The sequence below is a fragment of the Lepisma saccharinum genome, chromosome 12 (genome assembly GCF_977018435.1).
Source record: "Lepisma saccharinum chromosome 12, izLepSacc3.1, whole genome shotgun sequence".
Taxonomy (NCBI): Eukaryota; Metazoa; Arthropoda; class Insecta; order Zygentoma; family Lepismatidae; genus Lepisma; species Lepisma saccharinum.
The window spans coordinates 41,909,430-41,921,269 of NC_139240.1; the positions used below are offsets into that span (position 1 = coordinate 41,909,430).

Here is an 11,840-nt window from a genome sequence, read left to right on the forward strand (position 1 = left end):
CATGTTGAGGTGGTTCTCCCAAACTCTGTAGACACGGAGCAATATCTCAGGTGTGATTTGTGCACAGGCTTCCAATATCCGTTGCTCCAAGTGATCCACATCCAGAATCTTTTCGGCATACACGATTGACTTCACATGACCCCACAGGTAAAAATTGTGTGGGGATAAATCTGGTGATTGGGGAGGCCATTCCACTGGCCCTCATCAACCAATCCATCGACCAGGGAACTGGAGGTCCATCCTGCTGAAAATATGAGAGGAAGCTGCCATCCCCCGTCAAAACTGACGGTAAAATGTGTTCTTGTAACAACTGCAAGTAGCCCTCTGCATTTAAATTGTCATGAATGAAGAATGGGCCAATGATATGTGTTCCCCAGATTCCATCCAATACCATAACCTCAGCACCAACCATATTGCTCGGATCCCTCCACAACGGGTTCTCTGAGGACCAATACCGCATGTTCTGTTTATTTACATAAAAATTTGCTTCATAAGAATGCAGTGCAAAGTGTGTGTCCTGGCAAATTTGCTCCACAGCCCATTTACAAAACTGCATTCTCCTATCCGGTTCATCCTCAGCGAGATGGAGCTGCAGCTTGTACGGGTGCCACATAACCATCTTTAACACCCTGCAAATTAAACTCTGGCTGACACCACATTTCACAGACATTCGACGTGTGCTGCACTGCCGTTGCAGTGGCAGTTCTGAGCCTACTAGATCGAGGCCTGTCCTGGACTGTACCGCTCTCTTCGAACATGGTCAGCAATTGGATACTGTAACATGCAACACTGGGTTCCGTTTGTTGAAATCACAGGTACTCCCCCCCCCCCCCCGCCTCCCTCCAGCTTGATGATCTAGATTCGTTCGGCCTTGGTCAATGGCATGGTTCAGCACCTGCAAATGATACGTAATTATCACTTTCATATGCCCATAACTTCCTTATCATTAAAGTTTTCATAAATCTGACTTCACCACTGAATTCCTGGTGAAATTCTAGCCCAAAACCATACTCCACATGACCCCCTCCTAGGCCTAACATATTACTACCATGACTAATTCCTGCAGTCTACTCCCCCTTTCATTTTATAAGCGGTGGTCAGGGACTTTCGACTCACCCTGCGAGTCATGATTGCATATGATTTTTATAATCAGATCTATAAAATTACTTGATTGAAAATATTATACCTTTTTCATGTAAACAAGGTCATGTTATATTGACTGCAAGACCATGTTTTAGCATGCCAGCTGAGTGAGTTCTACATGGTCAGTGTACCAGAACAGTTGTATGCAAAGATAATAGTAAGCAAATTGTACATCACCATGTTCATTTGTGGTTCATGACCCACGACCAATAGGTTGAGAAACGATAATCTAAATTAAATAAATTGTGTGAGAGAGAATGCCATGGCACACCCTGAAATTATTTGCACCTACTTAAATAAATATTGTTTTCATTTTGCAAAAAAATTGGACTTAAAAATTTTCTTGCTCGTTTCGCTCGCAATCTACACTTGTATTCTGTAATACATTGTAAATTACCAGAGAGAGAAGGAAGAATTTTCTTCATAGATTTTGTCTTAAATGCATGAACAATTGTTTGGAGGAAAAGGAGAGTGCACATTTGAGAGACAATTTATATAATTTATTTAAATAATATATGTTGTATACATAGTGTTAAAGGAACTTTGATACGTACACAATTTAGTGTTAGAAAGTTGCATATGTATTTTCTTATTTTATGTCGCTCCATGTTCAATATGTGTAAAACATTTGCTCTAAATGAAAGTTATACATGTTACATTTGCAAAAAATAATTATATTCGGAATGCATTTATCAAACATTTCCTGTCCTTCAAAAATAGATTTGTGTGCTTGTTTTCCATTATTAATGTGAAATTAAACATTGAAAAAAAAAAAGAAATTCAAATCATTTCTTCCAACACAAATGTTCCAGCACCGACTGCTCTCCTTTTTTCAGTAATTTACGATAATTGTGTCTTTGATACTACTACTACTACAAATAATATTATTATTGTTGCTATCATTATTGCTGGTATTATTATTATTGGCACTTTTATCCTGGTACTTGCCCCCAGACAAAAATTCGTGGTTGCGCCTCTGCCCGGGTTCGAATCCTGGCCTGGGCATGGATGTTTGTGAGTGTCCATGCATCAGTTTCATCATATAATCACTCATCCCCATCTTCCCAAATTAGCCAAAAGTGGCACAAGAAGTGCAGTAAAATAAAGCAAATGAATCAATTTTACATTAAGCAAGTTTATTAAAAAAAAAACCTTTGTTTGAAAACTGTTGCTCAAGACAACCTCATCCCTTTTTATAAAGTTATACTATTCATGACTTGCTTATAGTTATTATTCTATCTAGAGCACACAAAGAGGTTGTTTTGTTCTCGTAAAATTCAACTACATTTCTGACATTTTACCCTGAACACCAATATATGGAGCCAAACAAAAAATCTTATAAAAAATCGGGGTTTACAGTACAAGAGGTTTTGAGCATTGTCATCTATTTCAAGAATTCATTGTTCACTGACAAGTTATCTACTTCTAGAGACAGTGGTAGGAATATGACATAAAATAATTTTTAGTTAGTATAGAGGTTGTTCGCTTTATATCCGACCATTGTCGATTCGGTGCTGCCACCTGGCGTATCATGCTGGAATTATGGGTCTGCTAGCAGGAGCAGTGTTGTGTCTGACCTTGTAAGTGTGTGAGTGTTGGTAGTGAATGTTATCAAATGGCACTGAAAATCAACCCGGTATTGGGAGGGTTATGTAATTACGTACGCATTGTGAAACTGTATGAAAAGTACCTGGTGGGTTCCAAATGGAAGAAAGTTGTCACAATGGATGAATCATATGTCCATCTCACTGTTGGTGGTCACATTCGGGTGATCACATACCGTGACATTGATGGCAAGGGGCACAGCAACTTTGTTCGTCAGTGCAGGAAAAGTTTCCCAGGTGGCTTTGTGGTTGTGACGGGATTCGGATATGAGGGTAAGTTGATGATACGCAAGGTGGACAAAAAGGTGAAGTTGAATTCCAGATACTTCCAAGACTCCATTCTGACACCTATCTATCGGAGAGACATCCCAAAATTACATGAACCAGGTGATGATCCATATGGACAAGGCTTCGAGTCATACCGCCAGAACATCACTACGTTTTTATCAGGAAATGGCAGAGGAATTAGGAATTCCTGTCATTCCGTTTGAAGACATTCCTGTGAAAAGCCCAGATGCCAGTCCAATGGATTTTTGCACATTTGGACTGTTGAAACGACGTCTTCAACATCGCCGCCCGCGCACCCTGGATGGTCTATGGAAAGCTTGCAGGGAGGAGTGGGACAGAATTCCCATGCCTGTCCTGTGCTGGAGCTTGCTGCAATGGAAACTGCGATGCCGGGCGATTGTTCACAATGCTGGGGGTCCAATAGAACATGATTGGTGGTGGCGGCACGGTATCTCTTAAGGTGAGTACCCGTCAAACATGGTCGGATATAAAGCAAACAACCTTCTGTATATTGCACTGGGTGCTTATGCATCCACACATTTTAACAATAATTAGTAGTCGCCATCAAACTGAAAAAAATAAAGAATTCGTGGTAGTCAGTTTGATATAATCACAAAACATTCTTGTGGAAATATACTAAATTGATGGATTGAATTACATTTTTTTAGTACGTTGGCACATTACACCATTTTGAACCCTTCAATGTATGCGGGGAAGATCCCCTCATCTAAAACCCCTACCTCAAAATTACAAAAAGGGGTGTTCAAAGTCTCTTGAGAAAGGTTAAAAATTCAGGTTGTAAATGGATCTGCATAGGACAAACACAAAACATTAAAAAAGTTAAGGATAGTTTAAAACTACGTCAGAAACAGTGGAAAAGCTCTTCTCGAAAATCTAAAAACATTGGCTAAAACACTGTCATTGTTCTCCCAACATAGATTTGATTGATTGAGTTGGTGTTTTTAGTCCACTTTATGGGACTGGACCTACAGTTTAAAGTGGGATCCGTACCACTATGTGCCTCCACCAAATATCGAACACGGGACCCCTTGATTACAAGGCTATGACGCTACCACTGTGCGTGGTAGAAGACAAATCGTTAGGGTGACCAGATTTTCTGAAACGAAAAGTAGGACATCCATGGATGCATATGGGGAATTTTGCAGCTATAACCAAGAGAGCACATGGTAAAGTGCACCCCCCCCCCTCTTTGGCAAAGGAAAAGTCGTGCTGCTTACATGTTTTCTTAAATATTACACAATTCTCTTTAATCTGTTTTCTTCTTGGTTTCATTTTAAGTTTATTATTTAACGTTGCCTTTCTGTCACTTTTAGCTAATTGCAACAACGAATATGAGTGATGATATTAAATTCATGAATGGACACTCACAAAGAACATCCATATCCAGGCCGGGATTCGACCCCAGGATCCTTGGCATCTCTCTTTTTCGTTCCTCCTTTTGCTTATCTTTTTAATGTTACAAATTAACCTTACTTTCTCTCTCTTGTTCTTACTGTTTTTTTCCTTACTTACTTACCATAAAGCATCCATACATTGATAATAATAATATTAAAATATTAATCAATACTGAGAATATATATGTCTCTTTCCGCAGCTGTAGTAATAATCTCATCAATGAACCAAACATGCAAATCCACAGAAATGGGTTATTTTCAATTTTCAAAGCACCCTGCATATATGTACTATGTCATCACTCAGTACCTTGCATATGATATCATGAACAGACTGCATGCAATCTCTGCTTGTAAGCAATAAATACAACCTTTACAGTAAGATGAAGGTTGCGAGCGTGATTTTTTTTAGATCTACAAGTGTTTCTTTGCAAACTAACAATACTATTAATTTAAAAGACACTAACAGTTTTACAAAGGAAAACAATTCATCTGGATGTTTTGCAGAACATTTCGCAGGATGTGGTTGAAAAATAAGACATATTTCGATTTTTGGAGTAGCACCGCAGACTGCAGGACATGACCCTCAAAAAAAAGGCCTGTCCTGTGAAAATCAGTACGTCTGGTCACCCTAGGTTAAGACCCTGTCTGAGGTAATTAAAATCGGAACATTTTATTTTAATGTGTCAAACATTTAAAACAACGTTGCAAGTACGGCACAATGGATGGCCCAGTCCTTGTAGCAAATGGCTGTGTGTGAGAGTGTTGTATTCAATTTCGAGTTGTGTTAAGATGGTGGGAGGGACGGGATGAGGAACGCCAAAACAAGTGATGGGCTTCATAGCTCGAAGATTGTTCCCCTGGACGCTAAATTGAAAAGTTACAAATGTAACAGTTCTATAATCTCAAAGCTCCTGTGACTAATGCAAAGCGAAATATCTCCATACATGGCAAAATTTAATTCCTGTTGGCAGCATTGCCAGTTGCACTTTTGTACAACTGAAGCAACTGCCACATGGCTTCTTAGTTCTGGTAAAGAAAAATGCATACTAGTACTTGAGACCTGTGAATTTTTGTTCAAGGAAGCTCGGTTATGCAGTGTCTTACTGCTTTGCTTGACTTGTATGTTGCATGTTACATTAGACGTGGCTCCTTGTAGATGGGTGTCGTGTGTACACTTCTGGAAACAAATCTCGATGAATCACTCTACAACTCCTGCATTACGATCAGACGAATTTGATCCTCAAAATGCACAATTAGATGGGTTATTAGCTTACTATTATCTTTTTACACAAAACTAAAATTAATCAAAGATATGTACCTGAACTGCTGCTGTTCATTCAATTTGTTTTATACACTGTCAACTTCAAGACCAGTCTGTGTACAGTGGGATGCACAAGTATTGCTTGGCAATTTGTCCATGACCATTTTCATTAAATTTTCTCTTGCATCCTGTGTGTTTTAAAGGAGTGAATTTTTAAGCATGGTGATGCAGAGGTGTCAACAGCTTGTTTGGTATTTTGGGTAACAGTATGGTATAGTGAAAACACATTTCTTCAAATTTACAGGAGAAACTACTTACAGAAATGAGTTTCTGTAGACTTTTGGAAGCTCGTGGAAATGTTTTCTCCCTTCGTTCAACTTATTCGGCCAGTAAATCATGTATTTTTCGACATTAATGTATCTCCGATGCATGATAGCTCTTACCACCATTACCACGACTACGTGAATCAAATGTTCCGTGCGTTCAATTATGTAGTTTATGTATGTTAGTGTAGGAACCACGTGGTAGTTTTACAAGATGACATGTGAGCATTTTTTTTTTTCAATTTAATTTTCTGTTTGCCTAACCTAACCTTCCATGATGGTTTGTGGATCAATTTTCGCCTAAAAACCTTCTGTGAATAGTTTGTGCAGCATTTTTTGGTTAATAAGTTTGGAACACTGCATATCAGCTGACGATAGACAACGTAAGTCAAGATTTGCCCGCCATATTGTGTGTAACGAAATCGAATTAACAACGAATAATAAATACTTGTAATGTGAAAAATTAAGCTTTTTTCAGTGAAAAAAAACAAAACCCCACATTCAAAAATGTTCCGCTATGCATACAGTTAAGTACAAATGTAAATAATTAGGAAATAAATGAATGGAATGTGTTTTCACTATACCATACTGTTACCGTATTTTGTTTCAGTTCTTGAACCTCTCATTGCATAAAACAAATAGTATAAATATGGTGATGGACAATTGGCTTGGTAATACTTATGCATTTCTCTGTACAATACATCCTTAAGAAAATAAAAAATAAAAATAATTTAGCAGTGGGTAATTTACATTAAGGGCAAATGTTCCAGATGCAGTTCTTTTATCTTAGCCTATTCATGCCTGTTGTTCTAATTATTTTTTAGAGGAGCAGAAATTCTGAAACAAGAAAGCAAATAAATTACCTACTTATCATGGTTTGACCTTCCTCCATGCATTTATCTGCAAACCTGATTTTGACACTATCCAATTATTTAGTTCACCATTACATATTCTGGTACTAATCTGATATTCCCCGGACAGATTTCTTAATTTTTACAGAAGAAACTGCTTATGGTAATAAGTTCCTGTAGCATTGTCTAACATCTGGAAGGTGTTGTGTGTGATGTAACGGATTTCTTCAAATTTACAAGTTTGGGGCTCATTTGGGAGCAGGTGACTCCGGCCAATTTCTAACATGCCTCTAACAGGGACTCCATAGATAAAGCCGGGGAGCCAGAGTGGAGCGGAGGCAGGGCCGCTTTAGCGGTTGGGGGCAGTAGGTCAATTACCCCAGGGGTGGAGCCCGGAATCGGTGGGAAATTTGGACTCAAAAATTACAAACAAAAATAATTTTTTAGTTTAAATTTCCCACTGATTCCGGGACGAAAAACGTGAATACAAAGCAGATGGGTAAGTACAAATGTCAAAAATTGACAAAACGAATATCAGATTTGTACCCATATTCTAACATTACATAAAACTTTAAAAATAAAACTAATATTGTTAGTGAATACTTTCTGTAAATTGTATTCAAATTTTATATTTTTTACTCAAAAAACAAATAATGAATTTCATCCTAACAAAAAAATCACATTTATATACATATACACCACACACACATAACAATTTACATGAACAATTTTCAAAATGTAAAATAATAAGAACATTTCAAATTCACTTCTCAATTTCTTCTCGTTTGCAGTTTCCTACAATTGTAACTAAACAGTTTATATATTTCTGCATTATGTATATGGTGATCCTATTTAAAAGATATACAAAAAGATAATATATATATATTTATGTATATACCTCTAGACTGTTTCAGGAAAATATTAAATTTACTTTTCTAACCGCATTTTGTGCCTAACACTTAAATCTGGGCTTGAGGATTATATCCTCTGCCCATATAGATAATGCTGCGACTAAGTTGAGTACTCGATTGTCCTGCATTTCCACTTCGAAAGTAATTGGTTCTTACAGGAGCTTGATCCTGATTCTTGTAGTAACCTTGACTCCTTTCTTGATTCCTATTAGGGCCAAGTGTGCCTTGGCTTCTACTGATTCCCACAATTCCTTGAGCTCGTTCTTGACTTCTACTAAACCCTGCCTGCCACCCTGCATAATATGCTGCTTTCTGCTTGCCATGATCTTCTGCAGTTTTGACATTTAACGGTTCTGTTCCACACTCTGGTACAAAACCATTTAGGGCTCTTATAGCTTCCTGAGCCTCTTGTCGTCTATCATACCGGACAAATGCAGCACCTTTGGGCAATCCAGATATCTTGTCTTTTAGAATATTTATTTGAAGGATATTGCCATATTTGCTAAAAATGTTTTCTATCTGCTCTTCATTAATATCCCGTGGTAAGTTTTTCACATACAAGTTAGTCTTCTTTATGTCTTCTCCTGGTGGTCTGGCGTAAGATACTTTCAGTCTTTTATTTTGTACCTGGAGCCCATTAAGTGTCTTGATTGCTTGTGCAGCATCATCTGGGTTTTGGTAGTTGACGAAACCGAATCCATAACTGTACCCAATCTTGGTATTTCTCATTACACGGCAGCTTTTCAAAGGACCCACAGTAACAAACATGTAATACAGTTCAGTTTCTGTCATAGTTTGTGGCAAGTAATTTACTATAAGACTTGTCCTTGTTTCACTTTCTCGAGAACCTTCAATATCTGCCATTGCGAAATTGAGCACTATTTGCGGTATATTTTCAATGAATGTTCATTGTACACAATAAGGAAAACCCGGTGGAAAGGGGTGAAACATTTGTGTACTTGCTATGCACTTTACGAGAATAACAGTTTTAATACTGTACACATCTTAAACGCCTTTCTCTTTTTAATTCGCGATCAACATTTCCGATAGCCCTACAGGGTCTATTAAAAACACATCACATTAACACAAAGCAGACGTAGTAACTTCCAAATTAGATTCCGAAACAGAAGCAAAACAACTACAACGTGATTTTCATTTGAACAACAAAACAGAATCGATCACATTGCTGCATGCATATTATGCTACGAAGTTGCCACCTTTTATAATCTGAGGTTTCACTTTCCCAGTCATTTATTGTGTTGCATTCGAGAAAAATGTTGACTGAATTATGAAGATGGCACAATGGTACGGATAAAAAGTGCAGCAGTCGTTTTTTAACACATGATAAACCCGATCACGGATGAATGGCTCGGGTGTCGACTTGAGGAATAATTAGCGTTTTTACTAGTTAGTAGTGACGGAAAACTCAAAACTGAGATTTGGGAAAAATATACATCAAAATATTGGAGTTTAAAACGTTTCTTAGTATGGGCAATTGTAATTGAACTATAAACTTTAAAAAATATATAAGCAGTCTTTGATATTTCTGCATAATAACAAGTTAATACAAAACAAGTGTGGTGGTGGTGGTGAATGAAAGATGATACATCGGTTGAAAGTCAGGGAATCATGGTAAAGGGCTGTTCCATTATATGTAAATAAATAAATATAACACCATCTTACACATGTGAGAATATTTGGTACTACTTTACTATAGGGGCGACACCTATAAATCATTCATTTCACACTTTTTTACATTGCTAACGTACTATTCTGCATTGCGGAACATTTCTTTAGATGAAATGACGAATTTCTAACGAAAATAATGTGCTTTTCTTACATTTACGAGTACTTACTGTTACTCGTTATTTCGATTCTGTAACACACATTATGGCGATAGCGTACTGGTTCATCGCGCGTTGTGAGAGTGTTTTGTCGATTTATGCAGTGTTGCAACCTTGTTCACCGGAAAATATCTACTTGCGTGCCCGGATTTCAAATTATGCTAATACCTCGCAAACCATTGACGTTAGCCTCACAAACCATTGACGTTAGCCCCACAAACCATTGATGGTAGCCCCACAAACCATTGACGTTAGCCCCACAAACCATTTTCCGTAAGGTTAGGCTAGGCAAGCATAGTTAAAAAAAAAAAAAAAAATACTCGACACGTCATGTTATAGTGAAAACACAGCGAGTTTCAAACACTAACCACGGGGTTTACGTCATCTAACACACGGAACATTGTGCTCTCGTGCAAAAAGCAAATGGCGGCAGCAGAAACAGTGTGTCGGACAGAGATTTTCGCACAAAACAACATGCATTCGCATTAAAATGAAACAAAACTATATTCACAAGCTTCCACAACGGTACAGAAAATGATTTGCGTAAGTACTTTCTCCTGTAAAAAGTAACAAATCCGTCACCCCTATAGTAAAGTGTTACCCTTCATTTTTACAGAAGAAACTATGTTAAAAATATCACAACCGGGAAATGGATTTCTTCAAATTTACACGAGAAAGTACTTACGGAATTGAGTTTCTGTGTAATTTCGGAAGGTCGTAGAATTGTTTTCTCGCATTTTTCAATGTATTTGGCTGCTAAATCATGTATTTTTCTGTAATAATGTCCGTCTGATGCACGAAAGCTGTTGCTTGCATTTCCATCCATGTACTTGAACCGGATGTTGCTAGCATCTAATGACATAATTCCCGGCAAGTGTATCCAAACGCACAGTTTTTTCACTATTTGCTCAACTAAAGCAACCTAACCTAACCTTACCGTAATGGTGCGTGGGGCTATTCGTGGATGGTTATACGATCCAGAAAGGTTTTTGGGGCTATGCGGTAATGGTTTTTGGGGCTATTCGTAGATGGTCATACTATTCTGAATGATTTTTGGAGCTATGCGTTAATTTTTCTGTTGAGAAGGTTGAAACACTGCTTTGCCATTTTAAACACAACGCTAGTCAAGATTTGCCCGCCATTTTGCGTGTTCAGGAAGCGAGAAAAGGACGAACAATAGTTACTCGATATGTAGACAATAGATACTAATCTCGTTTTTTTTACGAGAATTTTTTTTAACTATGCTTACCTAACCTAACCTTGCCGGAAATGGTCCATGGGACTATCCGTCAATGGTTCGTAGGGCTATCCATCAATGGTTTGTGATGACATAATGAACACAAAAGTAGGTATTTTTCGGTTAAGAAGGTTGAAACACTGCATACCCGCTCCAAATTGACAAAACACAAGCACGATGTACGATGATCCACATATTGTATGTTCCGCAACGGAAGAAAGGAACCAAAATAATTATTCGTAATGTGAAAAATCAATGTAATTTGACGTAAAAAGCATAATGGCACCTTCAACTATGTTCAGCTATACATATTTGGTAAGTACGAACCATCCGAAACACAAAATATCCAATTTTAATGTGTCTCCGATATAACAGACATTTAACAAAATTGTTGTTTAAAACTAAATTCTAGAATTTTTGAAGGGTAGGAAATATCTTCACGGCTAGACTCTACATCCTTATTGCCTTTTGGTGGTAACCAATGGGAGTTAACAACACTGCAGGCCTGTCTTTGGGTCTGCGTTGTTAATGCGTGTGCTTTGCTCGTTTGCGTTCTGCATGGTGATTGCTTCTTCGTGTTCACGGTGCATTGTGCTTGTGTATGGTGCATGAAGAAGAACAGGTTCCAAAAACTTGTAGATTGTGTAAAATACATTTATCCCCAGTAATAATTTAGTGCATCATTCAAAACCATGCTTGCAGACAACCGGCATCTCTTCGGTTAAGTACCTTTTTCTGTTTACACTTTCTGTTCATGATAGCCCCACTAACCATTCACGGGTAGCCCCACGAACCATTCACAATAGCCCCACGAACGATTCATGGGGTATGCCCACGAGGTTAGGTTAGGTTCGGTTCCATTAGCACTCATTTCACCCCTAAATATGTGCTTCATCATCGAAAAATTTCCTCAATACGTTCAATTATGCATATCCGGACCACATCGGTTTTTATAGATTTCCG

The 11,840-nt window shown here is 37.9% G+C and overlaps 1 protein-coding gene and 1 pseudogene across 4 annotated transcripts in view; one reads left to right on the top strand and one right to left on the bottom strand.

The window, feature by feature from the left end:
• Window positions 1-7,492: 7,492 nt before the first annotated feature.
• Window positions 7,493-9,006, bottom strand: LOC145996026 (protein sex-lethal pseudogene; annotated as a pseudogene).
• Window positions 8,948-11,840, top strand: part of Marcal1 (SWI/SNF-related matrix-associated actin-dependent regulator of chromatin subfamily A-like protein 1) — a 45,952-nt gene continuing 43,059 nt past the window's right edge. Inside the window, exon 1 of one of the 4 annotated variants that reach the window (XM_083132202.1) lies at window positions 8,948-9,101. The gene's annotated coding sequence lies outside the window, so the exon portion shown is untranslated. The other 3 variants (XM_083132203.1, XM_083132201.1, XM_083132204.1) reach the window with 3 other exon arrangements.